The sequence below is a fragment of the Bufo bufo genome, chromosome 2, assembly GCF_905171765.1.
Source record: "Bufo bufo chromosome 2, aBufBuf1.1, whole genome shotgun sequence".
NCBI lineage: Eukaryota > Metazoa > Chordata > Amphibia > Anura > Bufonidae > Bufo > Bufo bufo.
In genome coordinates, this window is record NC_053390.1 from 490,909,658 (window position 1) to 490,927,004 (window position 17,347).

The window sequence follows — 17,347 nt, forward strand, 5'->3', positions numbered from 1 at the left end:
ACCCCGCTGTGAACATGCTTCATCCTCATCCTCCTCCACCTCCTCCTCATCCTCCTCGTCCTCCAGTAGTGGGCCCTGTCTGGCCACATTTGTACCTGGCCTCTGGTGTTGCAAAAAACCTCCCTCTGAGTCACTTCGAAGAGACTGGCCTGAAAGTGCTAAAAATGACCCCTCTTCCTCCTCTTCCTCCTGGGCCACCTCCTCTTCCATCATCACCCTAAGTGTTTTCTCAAGGAGACATAGAAGTGGTATTGTAACGCTGATAACGGCGTCATCGCCACTGACCATGTTGGTGGAGTACTCGAAACAGCGCAACAGGGCACACAGGTCTCGCATGGAGGCCCAGTCATTGGTGGTGAAGTGTGTCTGATCCACAGTGCGACTGACCCGTGCGTGCTGCAGCTGAAACTCCACTATGGCCTGCTGCTGCTCGCACAGTCTGTCCAGCATATGCAAGGTGGAGTTCCACCTGGTGGGTACGTCGCATATGAGGCGGTGAGCGGGAAGGCGGAAGTTATGCTGTAGCGCAGACAGGCGAGCAGCGGCAGGGTGTGAACGCCGGAAGCGCGAACAGACGGCCCGCACTTTATGCAGCAGCTCTGACATGTCGGGGTAGTTGCGAATGAACTTCTGCACCACCAAATTCAGCACATGCGCCAGGCAAGGGATGTGCGTCAAACCGGCTAGTCCCAGAGCTGCAACGAGATTTCGCCCATTATCGCACACCACCAGGCCGGACTTGAGGCTCACCGGCAGCAACCACTCGTCGGTCTGTTGTTCTATACCCCGCCACAACTCCTGTGCGGTGTGGGGCCTGTCCCCCAAACATATGAGTTTTAGAATGGCCTGCTGACATTTACCCCGTGCTGTGCTGAAGTTGGTGGTGAAGGTGTGTGGCTGACTGGATGAGCAGGTGGAAGAAGAGGAGGAGGAAGCTGAGTAGGAGGAGGAGGAGACAGGAGGCAAAAAATGTTGCCCTGCGATCCTTGGCGGCGGAAGGACGTGCGCCAAACAGCTCTCCGCCTGGGGCCCAGCCGCCACTACATTTACCCAGTGTGCAGTTAGGGAGATATAGCGTCCCTGGCCGTTCTTACTGGTCCACGTATCTGTGGTTAGGTGGACCTTGCCACAGATGGCGTTGCACAGTGCACACTTGATTTTATCGGACACTTGTTTGTGCAGGGAAGGCACGGCTCTCTTGGAGAAGTAGTGGCGGCTGGGAACAACATACTGTGGGACAGCAAGTGACATGAGCTGTTTGAAGCTGTGTGTGTCCACCAGCCTAAATGACAGCATTTCATAGGCCAGTAGTTTAGAAATGCTGGCATTCAGGGCCAGGGATCGAGGGTGGCTAGGTGGGAATTTACGCTTTCTCTCAAATGTTTGTGAGATGGAGAGCTGAACGCTGCCGTGTGACATGGTTGAGATGCTTGGTGACGCAGGTGGTGGTGTTGGTGGTACATCCCATGTTTGCTGGGCGGCAGGTGCCAACGTTCCTCCTTAGGCAGAGGAAGAGGCCGAGGCGGCGGCAGCAGCAGCAGAAGAGGCCGAGGCGGCGGCAGGAGCAGAAGAGGCCGAGGCGGCAGCAGCAGAAGAGGTAGCAGGGGGAGCCTGAGTGACTTCCTTGTTTTTAAGGTGTTTACTCCACTGCAGTTCATGCTTTGCATGCAGGTGCCTGGTCATGCAGGTTGTGCTAAGGTTCAGAACGTTAATGCCTCGCTTCAGGCTCTGATGGCACAGCGTGCAAACCACTCGGGTCTTGTCGTCAGCACATTGTTTGAAGAAGTGCCATGCCAGGGAACTCCTTGAAGCTGCCTTTGGGGTGCTCGGTTCCAGATGGCGGCGGTCAGTAGCAGGCGGAGTCTCTTGGCGGCGGGTGTTCTGATTTTGCCCACTGCTCTTTCTTTTGCTACGCTGTTGGCTCGGTCTCACCACTGCCTATTCCTCCGAACTGTGAAAGTCAGTGGCACGACCTTCATTCCATGTGGGGTCTAGGACCTCATCGTCCCCTGCATCGTCTTCCACCCAGTCTTGACCCCTGATCTCCTGTTCAGTCTGCACACTGCAGAAAGACGCAGCAGTTGGTGTTTCGTCATCATCAGAGACGTGCTGAGGTGGTATTCCCATGTCCTCATCATCAGGAAACATAAGTGGTTGTGCGTTAGTGCATTCTATCTCTTCCACCCCTGGTGAAGAGCTAGGTGGATGCCCTTGGGAAACCCTGGCAGCAGAGTCTTCAAACAGCATAAGAGACTGCTGCATAACTTGAGGCTCAGACAGTTTCCCTGATATGCATGGGGGTGATGTGACAGACTGATGGGCTTGGTTTTCATGCGCCATCTGTGCGCTTTCTGCAGAAGACTGGGTGGGAGATAATGTGAACGTGCTAGATGCACTGTCGGCCACCCAATTGACTAATGCCTGTACCTGCTCAGGCCTTACCATCCTTAGAACGGCATTGGGCCCCACGAAATATCCCTGTAAATTCTGGCGGCTACTGGGACCTGAGGTAGTTGGTACACTAGGACGTGTGGCTGTGGCAGAACGGCCACGTCCTCTCCCAGCACCAGAGGGTCCACTAACACCACCACGACCATGTCCACGTTCGCGTCCGCGTCCCTTATTAGATGTTTTCCTCATTGTTCCCGTTCACCACAATTTTGAGAATGGCAAATTTGGGAATAGTTTTTCAACCCAGAAAAAAAACTTAAGCAGCTAAAACAGTACAGATTTGCTTGAATAGAAATGTGAGACCTGTTTCTTTTTGCACTGTGTGACAGGTTAAGGTTTAATCTCAGAATCAGACTTCTATCTGCACGGTAGCGTGTGTCTTAGGTTTTTCTGAATGACACTATCAATACCTTCAATGTAAGATATCCTTTTTGGGATAGATTTCAAGTAGGCCTCAAATACCAGAAACTAGTTATTTTGAGAATGGCAAATTTGGGAATAGTTTTTCAACCCAGAAAAAAAAGTGTGCTTTTACGGTCACTACAAATAACTTGAGCAGCTAAAACAGTACAGATTTGCTTGAATAGAAATGTGAGACCTGTTTTTTTTTGCACTGTGTGACAGGTTAAGGTTTAATCTCAGAATCAGACTTCTATCTGCACGGTAGCGTGTGTCTTAGGTTTTTCTGAATGACACTATCAATACCTTCAATGTAAGATATCCTTTTTGGGATAGATTTCAAGTAGGCCTCAAATACCAGAAACTAGTTATTTTGAGAATGGCAAATTTGGGAATGGTTTTTCGACCCAGAAAAAAAAGTGTGCTTTTACGGTCGCTACAAATAACTTGAGCAGCTAAAACAGTACAGATTTGCTTGAATAGAAATGTGAGACCTGTTTTTTTTTGCACTGTGTGACAGGTTAAGGTTTAATCTCAGAATCAGACTTCTATCTGCACGGTAGCGTGTGTCTTAGGTTTTTCTGAATGACACTATCAATACCTTCAATGTAAGATATCCTTTTTGGGATAGATTTCAAGTAGGCCTCAAATACCAGAAACTAGTTATTTGGAGAATGGCAAATTTGGGAATAGTTTTTCAACCCAGAAAAAAAAGTGTGCTTTTACGGTCACTACAAATAACTTGAGCAGCTAAAACAGTACAGATTTGCTTGAATAGAAATGTGAGACCTGTTTTTTTTTGCACTGTGTGACAGGTTAAGGTTTAATCTCAGAATCAGACTTCTATCTGCACGGTAGCGTGTGTCTTAGGTTTTTCTGAATGACACTATCAGTACCTTCAATGTAAGATATTCTTTTTGGGATAGATTTCAAGTAGGCCTCAAGTACCAGAAACTAGTTATTTTGAGAATGGCAAATTTGGGAATAGTTTTTCAACCCCAAAAAAAAAGTGTGCTTTTACGGTCACTACAAATAACTTGAGCAGCTAAAACAGTACAGATTTGCTTGAATAGAAATGTGAGACCTGTTTTTTTTTGCACTGTGTGACAGGTTAAGGTTTAATCTCAGAATCAGACTTCTATCTGCACGGTAGCGTGTGTCTTAGGTTTTTCTGAATGACACTATCAATACCTTCAGTGTAAGATATCCTTTTTGGGATAGATTTCAAGTAGGCCTCAAATACCAGAAACTAGTTATTTGGAGAATGGCAAATTTGGGATTAGTTTTTCAACCCAGAAAAAAAAAAGGGCTTTTACGGTCGCTACAAATAACTTGAGCAGCTAAAACAGTACAGATTTGCTTGAATAGAAATGTGAGACCTGTTTTTTTTTGCACTGTGTGACAGGTTAAGGTTTAATCTCAGAATCAGACTTCTATCTGCACGGTAGCGTGTGTCTTAGGTTTTTCTGAATTACACTATCAATACCTTCAATGTAAGATATCCTTTTTGGGATAGATTTCAAGTAGGCCTCAAATACCAGAAACTAGTTATTTTGAGAATGGCAAATTTGGGAATAGTTTTTCAACCCAGAAAAAAAAGTGTGCTTTAACGGTCACTACAAATAACTTGAGCAGCTAAAACAGTACAGATTTGCTTGAATAGAAATGTGAGACCTGTTTTTTTTTGCACTGTGTGACAGGTTAAGGTTTAATCTCAGAATCAGACTTCTATCTGCACGGTAGCGTGTGTCTTAGGTTTTTCTGAATGACACTATCAATACCTTCAATGTAAGATATCCTTTTTGGGATAGATTTCAAGTAGGCCTCAAATACCAGAAACTAGTTATTTTGAGAATGGCAAATTTGGGAATAGTTTTTCAACCCAGAAAAAAAAGTGTGCTTTTACGGTCACTACAAATAACTTGAGCAGCTAAAACAGTACAGATTTGCTTGAATAGAAATGTGAGACCTGTTTTTTTTTGCACTGTGTGACAGGTTAAGGTTTAATCTCAGAATCAGACTTCTATCTGCACGGTAGCGTGTGTCTTAGGTTTTTCTGAATTACACTATCAATACCTTCAATGTAAGATATCCTTTTTGGGATAGATTTCAAGTAGGCCTCAAATACCAGAAACTAGTTATTTTGAGAATGGCAAATTTGGGAATAGTTTTTCAACCCAGAAAAAAAAGTGTGCTTTAACGGTCACTACAAATAACTTGAGCAGCTAAAACAGTACAGATTTGCTTGAATAGAAATGTGAGACCTGTTTTTTTTTGCACTGTGTGACAGGTTAAGGTTTAATCTCAGAATCAGACTTCTATCTGCACGGTAGCGTGTGTCTTAGGTTTTTCTGAATGACACTATCAATACCTTCAATGTAAGATATCCTTTTTGGGATAGATTTCAAGTAGGCCTCAAATACCAGAAACTAGTTATTTTGAGAATGGCAAATTTGGGAATAGTTTTTCAACCCAGAACAAAAAGTGTGCTTTTACGGTCACTACAAATAACTTGACCAGCTAAAACAGTACAGATTTGGTTGAATAGAAATGTCAGGTCTATTTTTTAGGCGCTGGGTGACAGGCTCAACTTGCCCCGATGTAGTATATGGCCAAAAAATAACCACACTGTTGATGGTTAAATGCACTTGGGTGACACAGGCTCAGCCTGCACCAGATGTAGTATATGGCCAAAAAATAATCAGACTGTTGATGGTTAAATGCACTTCGGTGACACAGGCTCAGCCTGCAGCTGATGTAGGATATAGCACAAAATAACCACACTATTGATGGTTAAATACACTTGGTGATAGCTTGTGCTGGCGCACCACAAGTCACAAAATGGCCGCCGATCACCCCAGAAAAAAAGCCATACTGACAGCTCACAAGGTGTTAAAGCTGGCATATCATGTCTGTGATAAGAACACAGAGCAGAGGGGCCATAACCAGAGGGGGCCAAAACGCTCTGGGCAACCTCAAAAAAGTGAGCAAGTCAATACTAGCACTTCAATGATCCACAGCTGCAGATCGATCACAGAATGAAGTCTTTTGGAGGAGTTAATCACTGCCTAATCTCGCCCTAACGTCGCAGCTGCAACCTCTCCCTATGCTTGAATCAGCAGAGTGACGTGCAGCGCAACGTGACCTAAGCTTATATAGAGGCTGGGTCACATGCTGCACTGGCCAATCACAGCCATGCCAATAGTAGGCAAGGCTGTGATGGCCTCTTGGGGCAAGTAGTATGACGCTTGTTGATTGGCTGCTTTGCAGCCTTTCAAAAAGCGCCAAGAAAGCGCCGAACACCGAACCCGAACACGGACTTTTACGAAAATATTCGGGTTCGGGTCCATGTCACGGACACCCCAAAATTCGGTACGAACCCGAACTATACAGTTCGGGTTCGCTCATCCCTAGTGCTGAATAGATATAAGTTTATAACCATCTGCTTGCTGTCCATGTTACCAGACAGACATGTACCGAATGGTATGCAGTAAGTGATGAGATGATACTGGCCTAAAATACCAGCCATGATAATAAAAATTGTTAATTTTGTTGAAAACAATTTGGATAGAATAAAACAGATTATAAGCGCCCATTAGAGGGCATGAGTAACTAATACCCCTATGTAAAGGTGGCAGAAATTATAATGCCACTCATAAGCTGTCTCAAAATGTAACATCATATGTAACCTGATGAGTGGAGAGGATATTATATTCGAGACAAAGGAATATAATAGAATGGAAAAAAAGAAATACATGAAAAGGATACTTCCACTGCTGACATATTCAGCTACTCATAATTGCTGTATATTGTCAGTAAGACAATAAGCACATTGTATCCAATTCGGGTATGGAGTTAATAGTAGCCTAAAAATAAAGAAAGTAACAGTTGATTCTACAGCCTGAGGATGTTATAAAGAAGCATGTAATATGGCATATATAAGGGACAGGATTGGAGTAGAGGGTACCAAAAACCGCAGGGAACCATACTATACTCAGTCTTATTAGTATGGACAAAAGTCAACATAGAGTGACTACAAGCTTAAATAGGTCCAAGGCTGGTGGGTTATGGGTCCCCGTCAGCTAACGGTGGTACCTCATATGTCTAATTGACATCAATAGACGTCATATATAAAAACATATGTAGGTACACACAGGCATAACCTTTAGAGAAAACATTCAAGATTCCCCCCTCTCATGGATGGTTTTAATCATCTCAATACCCTGGAAGCTGAGCCATTCAGGACCTCCAGCACCTCCAATGTTCTCCAATCCTCCTCCTAAATTCCCTAAGCGCTTTTCCAACATACTGTGCCCCACATCTATAGGTGGCTAGGTAGATGAGGCCAGTAGTTCTGCAATTTATAAAAGTCCTGATGTCAAACAGCGATCCTGTGGTGGTACTACGAAATGTTTTGCCTTTTTTTATGGATCCACATGCTATGCATTTGCCACAGTGGAAGGCAACGGTAAGTGGGTTCCTTAACCAGCAAGAATCCGAAGTGGGTATCTGGTAGAAGTTGTGAACCAAACGGTCCCGGATGTTCCTGCCTCGACGATAGGTAATAGTGGGGGCCCTGCCAACCAGATGAGCCACATCTGGATCAGTATGCAGTATCCCCCAAAATTTGCCCAAAATCTCCCTCACAGGGCCATGTGCCTCATCAGAATTACCAATGATACGAACTTGCTCAGGGCTGTCTGTTCGCTGTCACTGAATAAGCAAGGACTCCCTATTGCAACTCATGGCATGTTGATAGGCCTGATTCAAGACTTTAGTAGGATATCTTCTCTTCCGGAACCTCCGCTGTAAAATCAGAAGATGCTAAACGAAAATCTGCGAGGGCAGAACAATTGCGGTGCAATCTTAAATATTGTCCTTTCGGGATTAGGCTACTTTCACACTGGCATTTTGGTTTCCGTTTGTGAGATCCATTCAGGGATCTCACAAGCGGTTCAAAACGGATCAGTTTTGCTCTTAATGCATTCTGAATGGATAAGGATCCGCTCAGAATGAATCAGTTTGGCTCCGTTACGCCTCCATTCTGCTCTAGAGGCGGACACTAAAACGCTGCTTGCAGCGTTTTGGTGTCCGTCTGACAAAACTGAGCCAAACTGATCCGTCCTGACACACAATGTAAGTCAATGGGGACGGATCCATTTTCACTGACACAATCTGGCACAATAGAAAACGGATCAATCCCCATTGACTTTCAATAGTGTTAAAGATGGATCAGTTTTGGCTATGTTAAAGATAATACAAACGTATCCGTTTTGAAGGGATGCATGCGGTTGTATTATCTGAATGGATCCGTCTGTGCAGATCCATGACGGTTCCGCACCAAACGCGAGTGTGAAAGTAGCTACTCATTTGAGAGGCAGATGATGACAGCTCTGCCATCCAAGTAGGTTATTGGTCGCTGTTTTTTTGTGGAAGAGACACGTACCAAGGTCCTCATTGGTTCCCCTGTATATGGTTAAATCCAAGAAGGTAATGCTTGTTGGATGAATCTCAGAGGTGAAAAACAAACCCCAATTATTGACATTAAGTGCCTGAACAAAGGAATCAAAGGACATTGGACATCATCAATACATCAAAACCATTCAAGGATGGACGATGTCCAGTTGGACATCTCATCACTGAACACCACCTCGCATTCCCAACCACCCAGATATAAATTTGCATATGTGGGGGCACAGGGACTACCCATTGCAACGCCTTTCTTCTGTCGATAGACATTTTTGTTAAATAGAAAGGTGTTGTGTTCCAATATGAACCAAAGAAGTTGCACCACGAGTTCATTATGGGACCAAAGGTGTGTACCTCGTTCTTGTAAAAATGATGCCACCACCTCACAACCCTTCCCATGTGGTATGGAGCTATATAAGGCTTCCACATCAAGACTTGCTAATAAAGGATCTTGCTCAAAATGGAGGCCATCCATCCATCTTCTTGATGACCTCCATGAAGTCGCGCACATAGGAAGGGAGAGAGGTGACAAATGATCACAGGACCTGGTCCACGTAGGTGCTGATAGGATGTGTCAAACTATCAGTGCCTGACACAATTGGGCGACCTTTCAGTGGAACCAGTCCTTTATTAACCTTGGGTAATAGAAAACTTCTGTTTGGGTTGCAAAGGAAGTAGATAATCAAGTTCAGACTTACTAATCTGTTTAGAGTGAAAGGCCTGACTGAGTATGTCACTGAGATCACTACAGTGGGATACTATTGGATTGCTAGGGAGGAGCTCATAGCACGAGGAGTCATTAAGAATCCTTAGGCACATCTCTATGTATTGTGATTCATCCAGAATGTCCAAGTTACCTCCTTTATCGAAGGATTTGATGACAATGGATAGATCTTTCTCCAAGGTCCCCAGTGCCTCCATCTCAGAGCGAGTCATAGTGCTCTGTTCAAACTTTTGACCTACAAGTGATTTTAATTGATCAGTGACCACTGTCAAAAAAATGTCCATCGGAGTATTGTCCCCGACAGGGGGATTTTTGGTTGATGGGGGTTTCAGATTGGTGAAAGGCCCCTCGCCAACATTTCTATTGCCCTCTTCCCACATATCAGCAAGTAATTAGACATCTGCCAGATCTTCCTCTCCAATTCCCAATTCAGCGCATTAAAGTCTGTTGTGCTTAGCGTAAAACTTTTTCCATTTTAGCTTCCGCACAAATGCAGGTCCCTAATCCAGTCAAATAAATTGAATGAATTTGTTGGTACAAATAGTAACAGAGTAACATAGTACATAAGGCCGAAAAAAGACATTTGTCCATCCAGTTCGGCCTGTCATCCTGCAAGTTGATCCAGAGGAAGGCAAAAAACCCTGTGAGGTAGAAGCCAATTTTCCTCACTTTAGGGGAATAAAAAATTCCTTCCCGATTCCAATCAGGCAATCAGAATATCTCCCTGGATCAACGACCCCTCTCTAGTAGCTATATCCTGTAATATTATTACACTCCAGAAATACATCCAGGCCCCTCTTGAATTCCTTTATTGTACTCACCATCACCACCTCCTCAGGCAGAGAGTTCCATAGTCTCACTGCTCTTACCGTAAAGAATCCTTTTCGATGTTTGTGTACAAACCTTCTTTCCTCCAAACGCAAAGGATGTCCCCTCGTCACAGTCACAGTCCTGGGGATAAATAGATGATAGGATAGATTTCTATACTGACCCCTGATATATTTATACATAGTAATTAGATCTCCCCTCAGTCGTCTTTTTTCTAACGTGAATAACCCTAATTTTGATAATCTTTCAGGGTACTGTAGTTGCCCCATTCCAGTTATTACTTTAGTTGCCCTCCTCTGGACCCTCTCCAGCTCTGCTATGTCTGCCTTGTTCACTGGAGCCCAGAACTGTACACAGTACTCCATGTGTGGTCTGACTAATGATTTGTAAAGTAGTAGGAATATATTCTCATTACGGGCATCTATGCCCCTTTTGATGCAACCCATTATCTTATTGGCCTTGGCAGCAGCTGCCTGGCACTGTTTTTTGCAGCTTAGTTTGCTGTTTATTAAAATTCCTAGATCCTTTTCCATGTCAGTGTTACCGAGTGTTTTACCATTTAGTATGTACGGGTGACTTGCATTATTCCTTCCCATGTGCATAACTTTACATTTGTCAGTGTTAAACCTCATCTGCCACTTATCTACCCAAGCCTCCAATCTATCCAGATCCCTCTGTAGCAGTATACTGTCCTCTTCAGTGTTAATTACTTCACACAGTTTAGTGTCATCTGCGAAAATTGATGCTTTACTATGCAAGCCTTCTACAAGATCATTAATAAATATATTGAAGAGAATAGGGCCCAATACTGACCCCTGAGGTACTCCACTAGTGACAGTGACCCAATCTGAGTGTGTATCGTTAATAACCACCCTCTGTTTTCTATCATTGAGCCAGTTACTTACCCACATACAGACGTTTTCTCCCAGTCTGAGCATTCTCATTTTATATACTAACCTTTTATGTGGTACAGTGTCAAATGCTTTGGAGAAGTCCAGATACACGACATCCATTGATTCGCCGCTGTCAAGTCTAGAACTTACCTCCTCATAGAAACTGATTAAATTAGTTTGACATGACCGATCCCTCACGAAGCCATGCTGATATGGCGTTATTTGCTTATTTCCGTTAAGATGCTCTAACATAGCATCTCTCAGAAAACCTTCAAACAGTTTACCCACAACAGATGTTAAACTTACCGGCCTATAGTTTCCAGGCTCTGTTTTTGGACCCTTTTTGAATATTGGCACCACATTTGCCATGCGCCAATCCTGTGGGACATTCCCTGTCAGTATAGAGTCCGCAAATATCAGAAATAAGGGTCTAGCTATGATATTACTTAATTCCCTTAGGATACGGGGGTGTATGCCATCCGGTCCTGGCGATTTGTCTATTTTAATCTTTTTAAGTCGCTGTTGTACTTCTTCCTGGGTCAGAGTCCGTCAGACAGGACACTTTTAATGGGGAATTTATTTTAACATTCAGCATTTCATCTGACAGTTTATTTTCCTCAGTGAATACATTGGAGAAAAAAATATTTAACAGCTTTGCTTTCTCCTCGTCGCTCTCTGCGACTCCCCCCTCATTACTCTTTAAAGGGCCAGATTTATTCAGATTTATACTTTTTAACATTTATATAATTGAAGAACATTTTAGGGTTAGTTTTACTCTCTTTGGCAATTAATCTCTCGGTCTCTAGTTTGGCCGCTTTTATTTGTTTTTTACATGTTCTATTTTTTTCCTTATAGTTTTTCAGTGCTTCCGTGCTACTCTCCTGTTTTAGTGTTTTATATGCTTTCTTTTTGTCATTTATTGCTTTCTTAGCAGTTCTGTTTATCCACATTGGTTTCTTTTTGTTCCTTAACCTTTTATTCCCATACGGTATGTACCTCTCACAATGAGATTTTAGGATGCTTTTAAAGATATCCCATTTTGTGGCTGTATTTTTATTTGTGAGGACTTTATCCCATTTAGTTAGGCCTATGGCCTCTCTTAGTTGGCTAAATTTAGCTTTTTTGAAGTTTGGTATTTTTGTTCCTCCCTGTAGAAACGCTCTTTTGAATGATAATTGGAAGGTTATTACTTTATGGTCACTATTTCCCAGGTGTCCCCCAACCTGCACGTCTGTTGTTCTGTCAGGTATTGGTTAATACTAAGTCCAGTATGGCCGTCCCTCTAGTCGGGTCCTGAACCAGTTGGGAGAGGTAATTGTCTTTGGTTATTGCCAAGAACCTGTTTCCTTTATGAGATATACAAGTTTCAGTTTCCCAGTCTATAACTGGGTAGTTGAAGTCCCCCATAATAACCACCTCATTATGATTTGCCGCCTTGTCTATCTCATTTAGTAGTAGATTTTCTGTGGACTCTGGTATATTAGGTGGTTTATAGTAAACTCCTATTAGTAATTTATTGTTCTTTTTAGCTCCATATATCTCTACCCACAGTGACTCCACATGTTCATGTCCCTGTCACGAGGGTGTCAAGAACCACGCCTGACTCCGTTATACCCGGGGTCAGGAAGTCGCAGCGGTTGGCTTCACGCTCTATGTAGATAGGACTGTTTCCTTATGGTAGCTTTCTGGGTTTGCTTTGCAAACCCTTTTGGCTCACTCAGGGATCCGTAGCTCCTTCTCCTCAGCTGTTCCTTGTCCAGCACTCCCAACCTCCTTATATTCCCCTCTCACACTTCTCTGGTTGCCAGATATAGAGCTTCCTGCCTGGACATCTATTCTGACCTTCTGGAGCTGTTTTGCTGCGTTCTCTGGTAGTTGGTCCAGAACGCTACCCTCCGGATCCCTGTTGGACCTTTGTGGTCTATTGTGGTCGTCCACCTGGGTGAATGTGTTTGTCTGTTTTGTCTGTCCTCTCCCTGGTGTTTCCCTCTTAGTGACAGTGGTGCGGACTAGCGATCCCACCGGCCCGTCCACTATCTAGGGCTCATTTTAGGGAAAGCCAGGGTTCAGGCACGTGATCGCCACACGGGTGAGGAACCCGTCTAGGGACGTCAGGGCAGTCAGGTGCCAGCCGCAAGGTGAGTTAGGGGTCACCACCTTTCCCTCTCCCTTGGGCAGGGCTTTCCCTTTTTCCTCCCTGTGCGTGATGCCGGTCATTACATTATATCTGGCCCTTATTTTGTGTAGGTAAAAAAAAAAAAATAATATACATTTTTTTACCTGCTTAGAATCCAGTATGGATCAAATTGCTGGTCTGTCCAAACAATTTCATGGCCTGTCTTTGGAGGTGGCAGGATTGAAGGCGTCGGTCCTCCAGCAACAGCAGCAATTACAACTGACCGCAAGCCCAGTGGTTGCTACTGGTAACCAGGTTGTTGCGGAACCCAAGGTCCCTCTCCCTGACAGATTTTCTGGGGGAAGGGACAAGTTTTTGACATTCCGTGAGGCCTGTAAATTATATTTTAAACTGCGCCCTTACTCCTCTGGTAATGAAGAACAGCGGGTGGGAGTTGTTATTTCCCTGCTGCAGGGGGACCCGCAGTCCTGGGCGTTCTCTTTACCTACTGATTCCCAGGCTTTTCGGTCAGTGGATGAGTTTTTCGGGGCCTTGGGTCTCATATATGACGACCCTGACCGAGTCGCACTGGCTGAATCAAGATTACGGAGACTCTTACAAGGAGAGTGGCCAGTAGAGGAGTATTGCTCTGAATTCCGTAGGTGGGCTACGGATACCCAATGGAACGACCCGGCTCTCAGGAGTCAGTTCTGTTCTGGGTTATCCGACAGGGTTAAGGATGCGCTTGCATTATATGAGACCCTCTTTTCCCTTGATGCGGTTATGTCCCTTTCTATCCGAATAGATAGACGCCTTAGGGACAGGTTGAAAAAACCGGAGCAATTGGTAACCCCTCCCAAGCAGCAGTTAGTCTGTACGGACTTAGACGAGCCTATGCAGCTAGGAGGAACTACTCGTCAGGTCCGTCCTCCTGAGGCTCGCCGTAGGCGTGGGATTTGTTTTTTTTTGTGGGGAGAGGGGTAACATAGTAACATAGTACATAAGGCCGAAAAAAGACATCTGTCCATCCAGTTCAGCCTGTCATCCTGCAAGTTGATCCAGAGGAAGGCAAAAAAAAACTGTGAGGTAGAAGCCAATTTTCCTCACTTTAGGGGAATAAAAAATCCCTTCTCGACTCCAATCAGGCAATCAGAATAACTCCCTGGATCAACGACCCCTCTCTAGTAGCTATATCCTGTAATATTATTACACTCCAGAAATACATCCAGGCCCCTCTTGAATTCCTTTATTGTACTCACCATCACCACCTCCTCAGGCAGAGAGTTCCATAGTCTCACTGCTCTTACGGTAAAGAACCCTTTTCTATGTTTGTGTACAAACCTTCTTTCCTCCAAACGCAGAGGATGTCCCCTCGTCACAGTCACAGTCCTGGGGAGAAATAGATGATGGGATAGATCTCTGTACTGCCCCCTGATATATTTATACATAGTAATTAGATCTCCCCTTAGTCGTCTTTTTTTTAAAGTGAATAACCCTAATTTTGATAATCTTTCAGGGTACTGTAGTTGCCCCATTCCAGTTATTACTTTAGTTGCCCTCCTCTGGACCCTCTCCAGCTCTGCTATGTCTGCCTTCTTCACTGGAGCCCAGAACTGTACACAGTACTCCATGTGTGGTCTGACCAGTGATTTGTAAAGTAGTAGGAATATGTTCTCATCACGGGCATCTATGCCCCTTTTGATGCAACCCATTATCTTATTGGCCTTGGCAGCAGCTGCCTGACACTGTTTTTTGCAGCTTAGTTTGCTGTTTATTAAAATTCCTAGATTCTTTTCCAGGTCAGTGTTACCGAGTGTTTTACCATTTAGTATGTATGGGTGACTTGCATTATTCCTTCCCATGTGCATAACTTTACATTTGTCAGTGTTAAACCTCATCTGCCACTTATCTACCCAAGCCTGCAATCTATCCAGATCCCTCTGTAGTAGTATACTGTCCTCTTCAGTGTTAATTACTTTACACAGTTTAGTGTCATCTGTGAAAATTGATATTTTACTATGCAAGCCTTCTACAAGATCATTAATAAATATATTGAAGAGAATAGGGCCCAATACTGACCCCTGAGGTACTCCACTAGTGACAGTGACCCAAGTTGAGTATGTACCGTTAATAACCACCCTCTGTTTTCTATCATTGAGCCAGTTACTTACCCACTTACAGACGTTTTCTCCGAGTCCGAGCATTCTCATTTTATATACTAACCTTTTATGTGGTACAGTGTCAAATGCTTTGGAGAAGTCCAGATACACGACATCCATTGATTCGCCGCTGTCAAGTATAGAACTTACCTCCTCATAGAAACTGATTAAATTAGTTTGACATGACCGATCCCTCACGAAGCCATGCTGATATGGCGTTATTTGCTTATTTCCGTTAAGATGCTCTAACATAGCATCTCTCAGAAAACCTTTAAACAGTTTACCCACAACAGATGTTAAACTTACCGGCCTATAGTTTCCAGGCTCTGTTTTTGGACCCATGCGCCAATCCTGTGGGACATTCCCGGTCAGTAAAGAGTCCGCAAATATCAGAAATAGGGGTCTGGCTATGACATTACTTAATTCCCTTAGGATACGGGGGTGTATGCCATCCGGTCCTGGCGATTTGTCTATTTTGATCTTTTTAACCACTTCCCATCTGGGCCATTTGCCCCCTTCCTGACCAGGCCAAATTTTGCAAAACAGACATATCTCACTTTATGTGGTAATAACTTTGGAACGCCTTCATTTATCCAAGTCATTCAGAGATTGTTTTCTCGTGACACATTGTACTTCATGATAATCATAAATTTGAGTCAAAATATTTCACCTTTATTTATGAAAAAATCCCAAATTTACCCAAAAATTTGAAAAATTCGCAATTTTCTAAATTTCAATTTCTCTGCTTTTAAAACAGAAAGTGATATCTCATAAAATATTTATTATTTAACATTCCCCATATGTCTACTTTATGTTGGCATCATTTTGGAAATGTCATTTTATTTTTTTAGGATGTTAGAAGGCTTAGAAGTTTAGAAGCAATTCTTCAAATTTATAAGAAAATTGCCAAAACCCACTTTATGAGGACCAGTTCAGGTCTGAAGTCACTTTGTGGGGCCTACATAGTGGATACCCCCATAAATGACCCCATTGTAGAAACTACACCCCTCAAGGTATTCAAAACCGATTTTACAAACTTTGTTAACCCTTTAGGCGTTCCACAAGAATTAAAGGAAAATGGAGATCAAATTTTTAAATTTCACTTTTTTGGCAGATTTTCCATTTTAATCAATTTTTTTCTTTAACACATCGATGGTTAACAGCCAAACAAAACTCAATATTTATTACCCAGAATCTTCGGTTTACAGAAACACCCGACATGTGGTCATAAACTGCTGTATGGGCACACGGCAGGGTGCAGAAGAAAAGGAACTCCACATGGTTTTTAGATGCCATGTCCCATTTGAAGCCCCCTGATGCACCCTTACAGTAGAAACTCCCAAGAAGTGACCCCATTTTGGAAACTAGGGGATAAGGTGCCAGTTTTATTAGTACTATTTTTGGGTACATATGATTTTTTGATCATTCATTATAACACTTTATGGGGCAAGGTGACCAAAAAATTGGTTGTTTTAGCACAGTTTCTATTTATTTATTTTTACAGAATTCACCTGAGGGGTTCAGTCAAGTGACATTTTTATAGAGCAGATAGTTACGGACGTGGCGATACCTAATATGTATACTTTTTCTCATTTATTAAAGTTTTACACAATAATAGCATTTTTGAAACAAAAAAAATATGTTTTAATGTGTCCATGTTCTGAGAGCTATAGTTTTTTTATTTTTTGAGAGATTTTCTTATGTAGGGGCTCATTTTTTGCGGGATGAGGTGATGGTTTTATTGTTACTATTTTGTGGGACATACGCGTTTTTGATCACTTGGTGTTGCACCTTTTGTGATGCAAGGTGACAAAAATTGCTTGTTTTGACACAGTTTTTTTTTTTTTTTTTTTACGGTGTTCACCCGAGGGGTTAGGTCATGTGATATTTTTATAGAGCTGGTTTTTACAGACGCGGCAATACCTAATATGTATACTTTTTTTTATTTTTTCTATTTTTAACTTTTTTTTTTCATTCCTTACTTGGGGACTTTTTTTTTTTTACATGTGAAACTTTTTTTTATTTTTTTATTTTTTAACCTTTTATTTTTATTTTTTTTATTTTACACTTTTCGTCCCCCATAAGGTCATACAAGACCTCTGGGGGACATTTGCTTCACTTTTTTTTTTCACAATTGATTTCTCCTGTAACTGGGGCTGACATAGTAGCCCCAGTTACAGGACAAATGCACCCCTAGAGAGGCTGTACAGCAGCAATCCAGCGCTGTACAGCCTCACAGCAGGGCTGATCGAGGTCTCTGAGAGACCTCACACAGCTCCTGCACACTCCGGTCACGGCGGTCACATGA

The 17,347-nt window shown here is 43.2% G+C and overlaps 1 protein-coding gene across 1 annotated transcript in view; it reads right to left on the reverse strand.

Annotated features, from left to right (window-relative positions):
* Positions 1-17,347, reverse strand: part of LOC120989580 (A disintegrin and metalloproteinase with thrombospondin motifs 10-like) — a 450,152-nt gene that overhangs the window by 382,767 nt on the left and 50,038 nt on the right. The window lies entirely within an intron of this gene.